The 13,222-nt window shown below is 40.6% G+C and overlaps 1 long non-coding RNA gene across 1 annotated transcript; it reads left to right on the top strand.

The window, feature by feature from the left end:
* The first annotated feature begins 6 nt into the window (after positions 1-6).
* Positions 7-7,224, top strand: LOC110356988 (uncharacterized). Its single transcript, XR_010469554.1, has 3 exons — positions 7-108; positions 1,457-1,620; positions 5,619-7,224. It is a non-coding gene; the product is annotated as an uncharacterized LOC110356988 (long non-coding RNA).
* The last annotated feature ends 5,998 nt before the right edge of the window (positions 7,225-13,222 follow it).

Here is a 13,222-nt window from a genome sequence, read left to right as displayed (position 1 = left end):
GAGGGGCGGCCCCGGCAGCGGTTGGTGTGCGAGCGCCCCGCGGCCATTGTCCTGACGGGGAGCGGGGACGGACCGCTCCGGGGCGCATGGAGGCCTTCCGTGCGCCGGGTCAGGCCAGGCGGGCTGCGGCGGCCGGGCGCGCCCAGGGGCTGAGGGGTTGCGCGGGGCCCGGCGGGGAGGAACGTCCCCGGGATCTCCGCACGCCGGCCGGAGCGGGCGGCCGGGGCCCGGCGGGGAGGCCTGGGCCGAGGCAGGCCGTGGGCAGCCGGAGCGGTGCGGGCCGGGGGCTCGGCGGGGGTGCAGGCGCGGAGCCGGCGGAGGGTTGTCCCCGGCCGGGAGGCGTGAGGCCGGGCTGGGCAGAACGGCCCGACCGGGTGATTTAAACTGGCTCGCACGGCTTTCCCCCGGGAAACTGCTTTTCTGTATCACAGGATATTGCTTGCAGTAGCGTCTAGGTTGCCTTACTCTCCTTCCCAAACAAATTGCTGCAGGTTGTGCTTTACAGCAAGAGGGAAACGGTCAAAAAACTAAACACAGTGTTCTGCTTATAAACCTTGGTCTAAACCAGCCTGTCCCCCGGAGGCGCGTGCACAAGATGACGGGTACGATACAAAACCAGGAGAGAGCGGTGTTACCTGGGACCTGTGTGCAGCGCAGTGCTTTGGCACTTTTAAAGTTTACAAGTACAATGTGATTCTCATGCAGCGTAGCAAACGTTAAACAAAACACTAGTGTTTGTTACCTGTATTGTCTTAGTGCACAGGAGCCCCAGTCGCAGCCTAGGATGCCATTTTGCAAGATGCTGTACAAACAGAACAAAGAGCACATGTCCCAAGGACGTAACAAAAGACGGCAGTTAGACGCAGGTAGATGGCAGAGCGCAAACAATGAGATTATGTTGGTCAGCATCATAGTGGTCATAGCTATTTTTGCTGCATGGTCTTTGTCGAGAAATGATGGGATTTCGAGAACAAAATATGCCCAAAGGGAGGTTTACCCAAGTGTGTGAAAAAGCGTAACTAAAGATGTAGATGTCTTTGAAAATCTATCAGGTGAACAATGGAGAAACTTTCTGAATCTGACGGCAAAGTTGTCAAAAAGAATTTCAGCTAGAAATGCTGGGGTATGATGAAGAAAAGGAAAATGTAGGTAAAGTGCTTGACACCATCTTAGGGAAGCACGGAAAGCCCCATTAGTTGAGCCATTTACAATTATGTAAACATACTAATACTTCTCCAAGGTTCACAGTTTTCTGTGTCTCTCCTGTACACCAGCAGTTGGAAGCCTGTGTAGTATTTCCTGCTTGTGGTTGGTAATTTAGCCTGATTTCCTTCTGCATTCACATCCTGCTTCCAGAATTGTAATTTACCCTGCCTTCTGGGTTTTTTTCCATATTTGCCTTTTTCCTTTCTTTCTGTATTGCAGTTTCATTCTTCTCTTTTTATGTTTCTCATAGAGCCTTCTGTGAATTATGAGTAACATGTATGGATTGCACATCTGAGGACAGGCCACACCAGGTGGAGACAGCTGGCCTGGGTTCATTTGTATTTAGTTAGACATCTACATGACCTAGATGCCCAGACCCAACCGCCAGCGGGGAGAAGCAAGCTCCTGCACAAGGTGATTGATCTGTTGCTAGGACAAGCATATTTTTATCTATGGAGACCATTTCTCCCAGTTGACTATAAAGAGAGCTTTGCACTAGTAGTCCAGAACTGGACATCTACCCTTTATAATTACAGAATTATATGAGCTGACTCAGCTGTGCTTGAACCTCACGCTATGTAGAAATCTGTAGACAGGACGCAATAGTGAAACCTGTCTCCTTGTGCACTTTTCCACAGTGCACTCTTGCTAATGTATAAATAAATATTTCCCCACTTTCAGAAGCACTTATTTTGAAACAGCCTCTTTCTTGTGACCTCTCTTGGGTCACAGCATACTTTTTCCATACTCATTGTGAGAAACAAAACAGAACTTCCACTGATGGTTACAAAACACTGGGATATGTTGCAGTCCCACAGGAATCATTCTTGCAGAGAACCATTTCTAATCAGCAGAGGGAATTGCAACTGCCAGCCACAAATGTTATCCCTAACAGCCGAGTAATCTTTCTGGCTGTCATGTTCCAGACCTTCTGTTGTGTGGCCATCACCCAAACCACCGTGCTTAAAAATGGTGGTGTTTTCCCAGCAGCATTGAGCCTATTTCCCACTGAACTCCCAACTAATCCTTACTTTGGGAGCTGAAAGGTGATTCAGATGGTGCGTTCAAAAGTTCAGTTAGATGGGTCACGGTGACCATGGGTCTGTGCGAGGATGGGTCTCATTCCCGAGTAACAACAAAGAGGAAAGAAAGGATATTTTCCTCATACCTTATTCTGTCCTCAAATAGCACTAGAGAACACCAGTGAAAGTACTGAGCCATCCCATGTCACCTCTGCAACAGAAACAGTAGTGGAAAGCATCTTAGCAGCAATGCGGAAAAGCACATTGAAGAGGCGTGTGTAATAGTCAAATGCTTAATCAAGAGATTTAGGAGGACTTTGCTGCAAGCTGACAAAAGTTGAGAATTTCATAGCCAGAATTTTGTCATCCAGTGATATTCATGCGAACCCAGAAAAGTCATCTTTCTTCTGCTGAATATTTGTGCGACACGTTACCTAGATTGAATGACAAAGTTGATGGCATCAGTATTAGCAGTCTTTAAAAAAGTGTTTCAGGGGAAGAAAGGGAATGAATGAGTCCTCATTTTTAATTCCCTTAGTTTTAAGTTTGATTTCATCTAGAAGTACTGTTGTTCTGGAATCATTATTCCAGATAACCCTATTTTAATTCAGCTGAACTAAAGTAAATGCATCTTTAAGACAGAAGGGATGGGCGATATAATTGGTTTTGTATGTCAGGCATTCACTCTCTAGCTAGTGTTTGGTCTCTTATTATCTTAAAATCGACTTTCTTATAGCATTGTACTAAGGAAATGCTCACAGTATGATTATGATACTGAAGATGATACGCTGATAGCTTTGTGGAAGTTAAAAATCTAATAATATTTTCAACATCTTATGGTATAAATGTTCTGGCATGCATGACTTCTCAGTTAAAAGTTTATTCATGTTAAAGAGGATGTGAAAGGGGATAGTAGCAATTTCTAAGTATCTTTGTGTGAAAAATCTTGCTGCAGAGACAATTACCGTTGTTCCTGAAAAAAAGTGTTCACATATGAGGTTATTTAAGAATAGGCTGTTGCTGTGAAAATCCATATGAAGACTTGCCATCTAGTCAATATTTGAACCGTTATTGCACACATCAAAGCTATGCCAGTTGCTGCATCACCAGTATCCTGAGCAACTAAGTAATCACTTCATCACTGCTTGAGTTTAAAAAACTCTCCATAAAGATGATTATCATGATATTGTAGATAAGCCACCTTTTAAGCCCTATTTATAAAAAGGAAAACTACATAAATATAAAATTGCACTGGAACAAACGCACATTATTCCAGGACAGTATATCTGCATTGCCTGAGTTGCATTGATATAGTAAAATCTACACAATTCATGGAAATTTGGCTGATGAGTTTTTTTAACACGGTTGGTATAATGAGGCCTGAAAACCCTGTAATACAGACAATAAGATTGGTGACAGTGAGAACTGCCCCTCCAGCTTGTGTTTGCTCAGCCTTGGGGTCAGCCCAAGCTATCAAAAAAGTATCAGTGGCTCCTGGGCAGTCCACACTTCTCTTATTAATGTGTGGAGCAGAACATGGAAATTCTGCTTGTGAAAGGGCTGGGGCAGAGTGGGACCACATCTAGAGTACACTGTAACATCAGAGAGCCTAACACATGCTTTAAAAGATTTTGTGTGTTCAAGCCTGACCTAAGCACGTTGTGTAAGTGTAGGGAACTCTTGCATTCATGAGACTTGTTTCACCAACACATCCTTCAGGTTTCACACCTTTCAAATGGCCCTGACATCAGCAGGGATATGTTGTCGTTAACCTGGAGTCACATGGTGGTAGATAAATCCAGGACTCGTTCTAGGGCTGTAATTTGTATGTTTGTGCATACTTGGCTCCAAACATGTAAGACAGAGGATTGTATACAGAACACTTGGAGGTTATAGCATGGCAGCAGCATTTGTGTGTGTAGGATCAAGAAAAAATTGACCATAGTGGTAATTTTTTATATTTGTCCTCTGGAATGAAATTATCAAACCATTTTACTTCAGGTACTTGGTAATTATCAAATAATTATTTCAGTTACTGCCTACTTTTCATTAATTTTCCTGGTTTGGGCTCTGTCTTTATCCTTGCGGAGTTTGTAGTGAATTCAAAGGATGCCAAATGTTCAACTCTATAGTCTGTGTAAGTCCTCTGTTTTGTCACAGAAAACTCTTAAAGTGGAAGTTTCCCTATTTTTTCTATTCAGCCTCTCTCGGAGGTAATCCAAGCTGTGAGGGATCACTGCTAGGAATAACACAACATTCTTTCTGGTCCTTTTGCTAAGATTCCTAGGCATAGTGGCACACATGTCAGTCTTTCAGACCGAAGATGATAATTCATTTTGGATAGGTCACTAAAGATTGTTAATAAATAATACCCATACTTAATTCTTCTATCATACCTCTCACAGCAAAGGTGTGCTACAGACTGCCTGTGAATGCTAAATCGAAGGTGTGCCAGGTGATGCCTTCAGACACCAGAAAGCTGTTCACACACCCTGTGTCTAGACTTGAGGAGCCAGGGGAAGTTTCTGTCCTAACAAATGGTGAAAAACTGGATTCTCCAGGGCAAATGGTTCAAAGTGGTAAAGCTGGGGCCATGCTTTGAACCATCAATAATATAAAGGGAGCAGAGGGAGGCAAGGCTCACCAACCTCTGTGAATTTGTATCTCTGGGGTTGAAGGAAGTGGAGTAAAGCTGCCATTATCGGCTATTTAAATTTGGGGTTAAATCTTTCCCTGGCTCCTCCCATCAGGGTGAACCAAGGTAATGTCCAGTACATCCTCTGCCAAGGGGGAAAAGGGGATTCATTCTGGCAGAGCCAGAGCCCCCCCAGGGAGGAATGGGTATGCATTGCAGGGGCTCCTTTAAACAGGAACAATCCCTGTTTTCAGCTGTCAGTTCTTGCTGACATCAGCATAAGATCTAGCTGCTCACAGGGGTGAACACATACATACCTTGATTAGCAAGCCGGGCTCCCTCAGGGCTACAGGAGAGAGAAGAAATAGCCCACTTTCAATGCTATCGGTTCAGGTCTGCTCCCTGATTGCATCATCTGCCTTCATCCCTCCTACTTTGCACCCTCTTTCCCTCTCTGCTATTTGTCATCTTGTGGGTTTTTTTTTGTTTTTTCCTTTTTCCTTCTTCTCTTTGTGTGTTCCTTCATCCTCCTTCCTGTTCTCTTTTTCTCCTTGTCTTTATATCTGAAATTTATCTTTCTAGCTGGTCTTCTGTACTGCTAGTTCTGCCTGCTCCATCCTCCAAGTTCCTCTTCTGTCGTGGTTCACTCATCTCATGCTTGTTTTTCAACTTCACTGATGGTCTCTCTTTTAGGAGCTGTTTTAAAGCATTAAAATCTGGCCAGAGGTTGAGTTTCCTATTTTTGTGTCGTGCAGGTGGCAGGCTTCTGGTGGAAATAGTGCCAAAGGAAGAACAGGAGTCCAGAGGAGATTTCACACTTTACAGCAATATTTAAAGCATTCTGAATCTGATTACAGGATATGAGTGAAAGTCACACAGCTTCTTAGTCCTACATGGCATTTTTTAAAAGCTGTCAGCACAAAAAATGAAATACTAGAACTAAAGCCCCTAAGCAAGTTCCAGCTTCGGTTCAGTACTCAGACGTTGTGTCAGTCAGCACGCAAACAGCTACTGCAATGGCTGGATTCACAAGTGCCGTAAGCCACCTTTGGATCAAAAGCGCCATTCAGTTTTTCTCACTGTAAATATCTTTTATACATTCCTCCAGATTTACTTTGAGATCAGAATTTGACTTACAGGCATTATCTCTGACAAATGAAGGGGAAAGGGTGGGTGAATGTGTGGCACTGTAGCATCAGGAGGAAAAAAAGGATATTGCAGATGTACTGCTTTTTCAGATATAATAGGAGTAGTAAATGAACAAACCAACCTTCTGCCAAAAAAAACCCATACAAAGATGATGACTCCTCAAGAAGAATGCCTTCTCTGTATATAATAAAAAGCATATTTCACTGCTCATAGCTATATATATACACATACACATGCAGAGACATGGGTACATTAATAATCAAAAAAGTTGGAAATTTGTCTTAAGAGGTATTCCATATGAGGTCATTACATTTTCATTATGAAATACTCTAAGGTAAGAGATCTCCACAAGAAACCTTTTGAGTCCCCTTTTCCCAATTCCCACACTATTCCATGTAAGAAAGACAAAGATGGATTTAATAAAGGTGCGGCACACAGGAGAGCTGGTAAGAGATCTCACGTTTTATTTTTTTTTGGCTTGAAATCACTGGTTTTGTTTCAATTTGGCAAAAGGTTCATGATATAATCCATGTCAGTATGTTCTGCCTCCAGCCCCAGTGTTACACTTTCAATTTTTCCTTCTTTCCCCCCTCCCCCCCCCCCCCCTTAAAATTAAATGAATCTAAAATATAGCATCTAAACAGCAAAAATGAATTAAAAAAGCACAGGGATCAGATCCAGCTAATAGAACACATCACCGTGTGCGTTCAGAATCAAAGCTGAGCAAGGAAGCCTCTCCCCTGAGGAGAAGACAATTTCCTTGCCACTGTGCTAAGGCTACTGCAATGCCACTAAATAACCATGCCCTGCATCTTACCACACCTTCGTCTGTTTCCCTGTCTTTTTTTCTGGACTTGTGTTGCTGCTAAGTGTAGGGCTGGACCGTGTAGAGACTCAGTTATTGGTAGTAGCTCTTTACAGAGCTGCTTTTTCAAAATAAATACATAAATGAGAAAGACTAACGAAGTTCTTTAATTAACGTGGAGCATACCCTCAGGCTTTGCCTGTAGGTACAGAGCACTGTCTGCAGGAAAGCCCATTGCACTGACAGGTGGGCTGGGGCTGGGAGAAGCAAAAGTCTCCCAGAGGAACCTGTCAGTCAACATGGATCGGTGTTGATTCCTCCTGTTAGGCAATTGCTCAAGTAGAAGACTCTTCAAATTGTTCACGATCAAGAAGAACTGTTCAAATAAAATACTATGTAATCTTGCAGCACTGCTATTTTTAAGACGTTTTATACCCTTAAAAAAAAAAAAAAAGTGCCCTGGAAAAAAATATTGCAATTATCAAGATGATCATCACAGATCACATTGAGGTCAGACGACTTCTTTAGGAAGCAGCTGCACGGCATGGTCTGCCGGGTGCTGTCTGCCCTGCAAATGATGGGGGAGGCTGCACGGCTAATGCTGCAAAGGCACACCACCCATGCAGAAGCTCTGCTCTCGAGCTAAACTGCTGCTCTCTGCCTGCTAAAAACCAAAAGGAAATATAGTTACTACAAAAGGGAGTTTGAAAAATGACAAATTTTGCTACTTAATTCTGCACTGGAGTTATCATCATCTGTAGCCATTACGTGCATCTGAGTGTCCCTCAGAATGCTCTCCTACAGCCTTACAAAGAAATCTTCAAAGAAACACCAGGATCAAGGCAGTGTAAGCACAAGCTTTAAGTCAGCTTTGTGTGACAGCTTCTGATTTATGCTTTCAAACGTACCCACAGATCTCTGCCCCAGTTTGTTAGTTACCACTTGGAAAATACATAAGGGCATGCAGTGCCTTAATGTACCTCTCCCAGAATAATAACATCTTTATACATGCTCTATTAAATTAGATGGTTCAGAGAAGAATAACATTTTCCTGAAGACTGGATTTATGAAAAGACTATCTAGAAGCTTCTATTTTTAATTAATTGCAAATTCTGTAGCATTCTAGACAACTTTAATGTCCAAATTTGTCCTCACTAGGTCTATTTAACTACTACCCTTTTCATATAAACATTGATAAATATTGCTAAGAATGAAGTGTTTAATGTCTTTTTTATGATACTAGTAGAACATACAGCAAAGGCTTTACCATTTCCCTTATCCTTGGGGAAATACTTAGGCAGATAAAGTAATTAATAATGTGAGTTCCTAGCTTATATAGTAACAACAGAATATTTGTTAGCTGCACATGTAAGAAGATTTCAAATAAATTCAGTAGTTCTATCTGTAGTTCAATTCTTTGAAAGAAAAAAGAAATCCTATAATTGGATTTATTTGTTGAAAGAAAAAAGCTATTTCACAGTTAAGAAGTGAGACGCATAGCAGAAACTCTTTTAACCATGTCTCTCATTAAACTGATCTAGATGCTCTGCTTGGGTTAACCAACATACCTTTATGCAAGCTGTTTAACCTGTGCACTTAACTCCAGATAAGAATCTGTCCCTGTGTAACTAGAAGATAACAAACTGTATAGTAGACATAAGAAAAAAGCACCTCAACCAGACAGTGGCAGAAAATGATTGATTGACTTTGTGTTCACTTGGTAACCTCAGGAGGTCAAATACAAGAGAGCTTGGAGAGCTTTGAAGTCTGAAAAAGTGTACATGTTCTAAAAGCTGTGTTCTGTCTTAGGAGTTTGCCTGGGATGCCAGCCAGAAGAGCACTGCAATAGCACCTGACAGATAAAATTAAAGCATGAATCATAATCTCCCTGGTCTGCCAAACTGAGGTTTATTCAAGTTGTAGCTTTAAGATAGATTTCAGTTTATAATTTGATGGCATGTCCAAAAACTCTTATCCCTTAATTTCAAACAGCATTCTGGGAAGGTCGTGTATTTGTGCTGGGGCACAAACATCGGTTTGTGTGATGAAAATTGAGAGGAGTGAGTTCAAGACCATAATGGTTTCTATTGTTTAAATTTAAATGAAATACCAGTTGGACATTTGCCAAGATAAGATATCATTCTGACAGAGTAGAATACACAAGTATATCGATCAAGTTCTTTGGATTAGTCTAAAAGAATAAAGGGTGTCCTAACACTCTTAGAAGGCAGGGAAAATGTGGAATGCTTCAAAAACAAGTGTTTGAAGTACCACTGATAATACATTATTTAAATGGAATTTGGAATATGGAATTCTTTATGTTTGAAACCTTCTTCCTAGATATGAGGAAGAATAGAGGCAGACTGGACCTGGAAGAAAGCCTATTAAAGGCTAGAAGAGTATAATTTTCATTAATGCTAGCATTATTGATAGACTAATCTTCCAAAGCAAATCTATTTAATCTATAATCTTTGAAGCTACGGAATTGACTGGATATCACAGTAAGTATCATCCTTCCAATTTTCATTTTAGACGCTGTAGCAATCGAAGGATGATATAGCTTCAAAGAGCAACACAACATAGTCTGAAGTTCAATTTATCATGCTGGAAATGGACCAGCCAATGGGATTTTTTAGTTAGCTTTACAGAGACAAGAGATGGACATTCAGAAGTCTTCAATCATCAGATTACCTTGATATGCATGACTAATTGGTAGTCTAAATATAGGGTTAGGCAAGCTAAATATTTTGTAATTGACAGCAAGCTGTTTGCTTTATCAACACCAATAAAAAAGACTAATGCAACCTAAAAGTTTTCCCCCCTGTGCTAGATATGCTGCAGATTTGTATCTTTTACAAGTGTTGTAATGCGTAGATCAAATGATAAAATAGTACAGAACTAAACCAGACTATTCAATTTATAATTCAAAACATTCTTACATTTGAGATATCAACTTACAAAAGTAAAACAGGTAGGAGACATCTGTGCAAGAATATGTATTTACTTTTAGTCTCTTTGGTAGCCTCCATTCAGTACCTGACATTCAGTTCATCAGTTGCAGATATGACTTATGTGTGAAAATCTGTGAAAAAGGGATCTAGATTCTTATACAAACAGCCATCACTAGATGCAATCCATATCTTTCCTGAGAGTACTTTCAGTTAAATTACTGATATACAATCTCAATATCAACTCCAGTTGATATTTGGCTGATAATGTCTTCAAAAGGTATTTACATAAGAACATCTAACAAGAAAACCCAGGAAGAAACACAATAAGAAGACACAAGAACAGTAGCACAAAATTTGCCATAAGCTAAAGATGTATATGAAGAACGTTGGCTCAGCTGAAAACATTATCTGAAGTTTTGAGACAGATTCATCAGTAGGCACTAGTTGCTTCGTGCTGCTACACTGCAATGCAAAGCAAAAGCAAAGTCGTAAGCTAGGCCAGGTCTACCACTGCTTTGCGTTACTGGGGGAACTAACCAGACAAAGAGACCTTATAAGCCAGATCATTAATTGACTAGCAGTCAGGCACAGAGATCCTTTAGAAGAGTGACATTGGGGACGGGGTGGTAATTGTGTGCACTGTCAGGGAGAGCTACTAACAGATGAGGCCAGTGTCCCTGACTGATTTTGCCCAATTAAACTGAATCATGCAAATCAGTGCATGAGGAAGGATGACACTTGGCTTTGTTATCTCCAGTGTTATACATCAAGGTTTAGATCTGCACCTGCTTATCGCCCACAGCAGTTTCTATACCAGCCATTAATAATGTACTGTCAATCTATGTCCTCCAGCTGAAGCCTACATGTGAGATTTAGGGAGCTTTAACTCTATGGAAAGTTTGAATACTCCTATGCTTTCGCATTATTGAACAGAGATATGGGATAAAAGACTGGCAAATGGCAAATTTCTAAAGTGATTTTTTTGTTGTTTTAATTTTTAAGTTTAAAATGAATGGAAACATTTTATCTGTAAATTGTCAGAGTGCTATATCCAAAGCACAGGTGATGCATCCCATGAAATTCATATCCTAGGTGATGCATCCTACAATCCATACAAAAGGATCTTGAACTTTGATGTGTACAAAGCAAAGAAGTTTTGAGTATTGAACCATTAATTCAAATTTCTATAAGAAGACACATACCACAAGCACACCAGTACTCTCTGTTCCTCACAGAACATTCAAGGCCTGGAAATGCAACCTAAAAAAAAATCACCTATGGTGATGATATTACAGATTATATAAGCTTTCTCTGATGTTCAGAAGGTGCAGAAAGGGTTGGCATAGTAGGCATAGTCAGGCTGATCTCTCACAGCATGCTGCCACTTCAGTTTGAAGTTCTCGGTAAAGAGCTCGGAAGAATTATTTCTGGCCAGTCCAATCATAGTGTCTTAGATGTGCTGATGAATGGTGTTGCTATACAAAATGTTCAAGTTCAGAAGCAACCTTGAAATGTCTGTCTCCAGTGCTATCAAAGATGGGAAGTATTGTAAAGCTGATGTTACCCATGTAAAGATGAACAGCAGGAACATCAGTGATAATATGAGTGTGCTGCAGCTGTGCCTGGACAGTGGGAAAGCCAGGGAGTTAAAAAGAGACAGTCAGTTCCAGAAGATGGTCTGGGTGAATTTTTTCTTTTATTGTCTGCTGGTTTATTTCATTTTTAATTGATGAGGAAGAGGGGTCATATTCTGATACCAGGAGCCTTCCAAAAGTCAAGAAATGTCATACATACAGTAAGACAGTGTATTTTTTTTATTTTCCTGGAAAAACTATAAGCTACTAAGTTGCTTTATTAGATACAAGCTCATTTTAAGAAGCAACTGAACACAGGTTAACAGACTATGTAACAGCTGTTTTGGTTTGTGCTGTTCTTTCTATTGCACATGGCGTATTTTGCACAGGCAAATGTGACAGCTTTCACTTTCTCTGTGTTTGAAATAGCAATGGGAGGAGTTAGGAGCATTTGGAAAAGCTAGTTATACACCATGTTTTCCAGCTGAATTAGGGTAACTGCATTGCTGTAATGTGGAAAAACCCATTATTCAGCCGGAAAGCCCAGATACATTATTCCAGAATACCAGTAACTCCTGCAAACATTTGCATTTAGGTCCCCATAGAAAGATTAAATTATGTTTCCAGAAAAAGTTATCATTACTAGCTTTTATGGTCCAGTAACTTGCAGCAGTTGTAGCCTCTTGGTGCTTCCAGCAAATGAGCTAAGTTAGGTAAGTTCTTGGGGCTTTATTTTTTTCGGAAGCTGCCCTTGCAACACCTCAATCCCCAGAATCATGGTAATATTCTCCTTTACTGTAGCCTGGCTTCCTGCTTAACTAGTAGCTGAGAATTTGAGCTTAGTATTCAACACTCCTCCAGTGTCTCAGCTGAGGAACCTTCTTTTGGTAGTTAACAGGGTCAAACTTACTGACTGAATTGATTCACAGACTTTATTTCAAGATAGCATTATGTGTTTGCACTGAAATAATGAGTGGGTGCAAGTTCCTTCTTGGTTAAACCTCCTTCCAAGGTCAGCCTTGGACTAAGATTTTGAGTTTTTCTCTGTCTGTCGCTGTAAATCTTCAGTGACTCTGCTTAAATCGAAACATTCACTCTGGATTTTGAAGAGGTTTAAATGGATGCAGACTCTTCAGTTTTATCTTGTTTGGGTTTTTTGCCTTTGTTTTCCACCTGAGAAATAACATAAGCAGATGGAATCTCAAGTCTTCTGAGAGCAACCACAGGGAAGAAGTTTTCCGTGGGTGTGCAAAAACAAGCTAGAGGACAATTTGTAATTTATTGCTGCACTGCTGAGTCTGAAGTAATTGTGTCACTTCTGAGCAGCCTGAGAAGGCTGGGTGAAAGCACACGTTAACATGGAAAAAGCGCGATGTCAAACTGGCTAGTTCCCACAAAAACTGCTGAAGTGGAAATAATAGAAAAATTGTTATTTTCTGGATGATGTTAAACTATGTATGAATTAACCTGTATTAAAACCAAATAAATTTACAGCTTTTCTTACTAGAAACCTGTGTTAATCTATGTGAATACAGCATGAAGAATGATTTTTTTATTGCCAGCTAGAGTTTTCTGACAAAATTATTGCACTTCATGGTCTTTCTTAATGGATAGTGTTAATTTTGGAGTCTATTTGGGTTTGCAGAAATTACTCACTGTATTTATAGGTGCCAGCTGTGAGATAAGCCACTGACATCTCCTTAAAAATACTGTTATTCTTTCACACTGACTTCATGTAAAGCTAATCATTGCACAGTTTTGCATTTGTTGCCGAAAGCTAAAAAGAAAACCGCCGCTTCACTATTGCAAATATTTAACTGATGAAGTACGAAATATTCTCTGGCTTGTTCTTGTTCTATGCCAGAAGAAATAATAATTTT

The sequence above is a fragment of the Columba livia genome, chromosome 1 (assembly GCF_036013475.1).
Source record: "Columba livia isolate bColLiv1 breed racing homer chromosome 1, bColLiv1.pat.W.v2, whole genome shotgun sequence".
In the NCBI taxonomy this organism is placed as follows: domain Eukaryota; kingdom Metazoa; phylum Chordata; class Aves; order Columbiformes; family Columbidae; genus Columba; species Columba livia.
The sequence above is the reverse complement of the archived record's forward strand: the minus strand, read 5'-3'. Positions and strand labels throughout refer to the sequence as shown.